The 4,076-nt window shown below is 42.1% G+C and overlaps 1 non-coding gene across 1 annotated transcript; it reads right to left on the reverse strand.

Moving 5' to 3' along the window:
- Positions 1-203: 203 nt before the first annotated feature.
- LOC133820697 (small nucleolar RNA R71) lies at positions 204-310 on the reverse strand. The gene has a single exon (XR_009887099.1). It is a non-coding gene; the product is annotated as a small nucleolar RNA R71 (small nucleolar RNA).
- Positions 311-4,076: the final 3,766 nt, after the last annotated feature.

Here is a 4,076-nt window from a genome sequence, read left to right on the forward strand (position 1 = left end):
GCATATCAGAGAATTCGAGGAGGTAGTAGCCACGTTCTATAACCGAGCTAAAAATGTCGATTCTGTGCGACTGAAGTTCTTCCCTTTCTCCTTGAAGGACAAAACCAAAAGCTGGTTATACTTTGAGACCTAGGTCTATTGGAACATGGGAGGAGATGACCAAATCCTTATTTCTGAAACACTTCCCCAGCCATAAGACCAACAGTCTAAAACGACAGATTTCCACATTCTCCCAAAAGGATAATGAAACGTTCTATCAAGTTTGGGAAAGATTCAAAGATCTGTTGAATCAGTGCCCGCACCATGGCTATGAGAACTGGCGTTTGGTCAGTTACTTCTATGAAGGCCTCACGAGTCGTGAGTATCAGTTTGTAGAAATAGTATGCAATGGTGAATTCCTTGAAAAAGAGCTAGACGATGCTCTTGAATATCTCGAAGAAACTGCAAAAAAAATCTCACACCTGGACTGGTCCAAGTGCTACTGATAGCACCAACCAACACAAACCATCTAGGATCTATCAACTTCGAGAAGAGGATAGTGTTAAGACCCAACTCGAAGCTTTGAAAAAGCAGATTGAGGTCTTAATGATGAAAAATGGCCAAAAATCGCACATGATCGCTCAAGCGAAACCGCAAGAACCTTGCTTTGTTTGTGGAGCATTTAGCTAAGGACTGCTTAGCTTTTAATGAGATGAGGGGGGTTTATGAGGAGCAATGCAATGCCTTAGGGGCATATAACAAGCGATTCTCCCATACATACAACCCTGGTTGGAGAAACCACCCAAATTTCAGTTGGAGAGATTCCAACCAAGCTTAATCGTCTGGAGGCCAATGGAGAAATGAGTAACAAGTTCAACCATCAAAGGCGTATTCTACACCTCAATACAATGCTCATCCACAATGAAATTCTCTCGAGAATACTCTTCGTGCATTCATAGAGGAACAATCCAAACTAAATCGCCAAATGATGGAAGAAATCAAGGAAATGAAGTGCCAATTCTCAAAATTGACTAAATCCTTGGCCATTTCGGAAAAAGGCAAACTTCCTTTCCAACCAAAATTCAATGTGCAAGGCCAACACATGGCCCAATCTTTAAATTCTAATGATCAAAATGTCAAGGAAGTAAATGCCATCACGACTAGAAGCGATAAAACTTTGCAAGACCCACCTATAAAATCCAACACTCCCAGTACTCCAAAAGTCATTTCCGAAAATCCACCACTCAATGCCACTCCAATGGTACCATTTTCCCAGGCTTTGAAACCTGTTGGGAAATTTCCTGATAACCAAGCTGAAATCCTTGAGCACTTGACACAAGTGAAGAATAATCTTCCTTTGCTTCACATCATAATACAAGTGTCCGCTTATGCCAAAATCATCAAGGATCTATGCACTGCAAAAAGGAAGCACCATGTCAAGAATACTGCTTTCTTGACTAAGCAAGTGAGTGCGGTGATTGAATAAAAGGCACCGCCAAAATACAAAGATCCCACTTGTCCCACCATTTCCTGGCAAATTGGGACCCATGAAGTCAGCCAAGCCTTACTTGTTCTTTGCATGAGTGTAAATATCATGCCTTACTCTGTATACTCGCAACTCAGTCTTGGAGAAATGAAGCCAACATCTGTTGTGCTACAGCTTGCTGACCGTTCCACCAAAAAGCCTAGGGGTATTGTTGAGGATGTGTTAGTTCAAATTGAAAAATTATATTACCCCGTGGATTTTCTTATTCTTGATACCCAATCTGTGGTAAACATGGAGTCTAAAATTCCTATTATCCTCGGAAGACCATTCCTTACTACTGCAAATGTGTGGAGTCCTATAATGTTTACTTAGTTAGCTAGTTAGTAGTAGTTGTAGTATTTTAAATTTTGTAGATTTTGGTTCAAACCGGGACTTAGTTGGAAACTCCTAGCAATAGTTATAACATAAGGTTTGATTAATATTGCTGGTCATAAATATGATATTTATTATCACCTAAGGTTTAGATAGAGCCAATAGGATTATGAAACTTGTCATAAGCATGATTATTAAGGAATTAAGTATTTTAATGATAAAATAAGGAAATATAAGCTTTAGTATTCACCAGAAACTGTTAGGGTCGTAGTTGACTCAGTCAAAGTAGTTATCCCATTCAAATTATGCTAAAAAAGTGCAATTACCTGTTTAAAATATTCACGTATGCCGATATATCGCAGTTGGGAGCCGATATATCACCTAACGAAGGATACGGAAAACACGTTGACGTTGCACGAACGGACGAACGGAGGCTCGGGATTAGGGCAGAGCCGATATATCGCCACATAGGGGCGATATATCGCCCTTAGTAATTTTTTATTTTATTTTAAAATCAAACCTTAACTACTTAGACCTGCCTCTGAACGTTTTGACCGAGTCTTCAGTGTAACGCCCTGGCTACCCCAGAACAGTTACGATGAACGGTGGACCAGAAATTTGACTCGTTGCCTGAGTCCTTTGGTCAAAAACGTGTTCTGAGTGTAATTAACGGGTTAAGGTATGAAACCAATAAAAAGGAAATGGAGATTTTATTACAAACTGCTCTGCAGAGCTAAGCAAAATATTTATAAGTGGTTCTCAGTACAAAATGGTCACTATAGTTGTAAAGTTATAGTCCCGCCGACCTAAGCGGCAAAAATAGGGTAAACCCCCTAGTTCCTCTGAGAACACCTTGGCCGTGGTGGTCAAGCGGCCACATATGTACACAACACCACATCAGCTCTCCACTCAAGGCTAGGTGAGTTTTTCTTTCCCCTTTACCTGCACCACATGACACCCATGAGACAAAGCCCAGCAAGAAAACATAATACTTTTCATAAACATTATCAAATGATTATCATTATAATCACACTGAACATAAAGCTTTCAAACAAGCAAATGAACAACACATGATTTTAGCGGGAGAGTGGCTGTTAAGTAAGCCACTAGCCTCCAAGCTCTCTTTTCTAGCGGGAGAGTGGCTGCTAGGTAAGGCACTAGCCTCCAAGCTCTTTTTTTAGCGGGAGAGTGGCTGCTAGGTAAGCCACTAGCCTCCAAGCTCTCTTTTTAGCGGGAGAGTGGCTGCTAGGTAAGCCACTAGCCTCCAAGCTCTCTTTTTAGCGGGAGAGTGGCTGTTAGGTAAGCCACTAGCCTCCAAGCTCTGTTTATTCATCGACCCTCAGGGTCGGTCAGGCATTAATGCTCCTTGAGTCATTCAATGCTAGTAGTCGATTAGATCTAATCTCTGTTGGCTTGCGTGATTCACGCTAAGGCCGTTCTGACAAATAAATCAGCGCTACCTGACTTGTGTCCAGTATCACTGCCGAACCTGACATATAAGTCACAGCTTCACAGCTGATACTAACACTTTTGTCGATTCTATATTCAATCCATGTCCATATTTATACAATCAACATGCCTCACAAATATCCATGCATGTCACACTTTGGGTGCAGTTTTCTTACCTTTGTTTCGAGCTAGAATGAACAAAAGAACGACCTTTGAGAACTGTTTAGCTTTTAGTCCTTTAGCGGTTACCTAATCACAACACATATGGGATACCATCAATAATCATGATAATAAAGGGTTCGCAAACCATTATCTAGCCTCCAAGAGATCAATCCAAACTAATCCAAGTAGTAAGGACACTCCCAAGGCCTAAAACTAGGTTCCCGGGGTCAAAACGAGCAAACGGGGCGAAAACAGGGCAAGGGCTGCGGCCCTAGCACCTTGGGCCACGGCCCCCAAGGTTCTCTGAGGCTAGGGCTGCGGCCTGGGCCGCGGCGCCTAGCAAGGCCAATTTCCTGACACCTGCTTCTTCGAACTAGGGCCGCGACACTCAAGAACAGGGCCGTGGCCCCCAACCCTGGGCCATTCCCAAACGCGTTTCTAACACTCCAAAGCTTCCAAAAACATACCTAAACATTCCACAATCATCAAAATAAAGTTCCCAAGCTTCCCCATGCATCAAAACCCTCAAAACCCAAGGCTCGAACGAACCGAAAACTCAACAATTCACAAAATCAATTCAAAGCTTAGAAACTCGGAAAAACTCAAAACTTAAACTTCGATTACCTTC

This window comes from Humulus lupulus, chromosome 2 (assembly GCF_963169125.1).
Source record: "Humulus lupulus chromosome 2, drHumLupu1.1, whole genome shotgun sequence".
Lineage (NCBI taxonomy): Eukaryota > Viridiplantae > Streptophyta > Magnoliopsida > Rosales > Cannabaceae > Humulus > Humulus lupulus.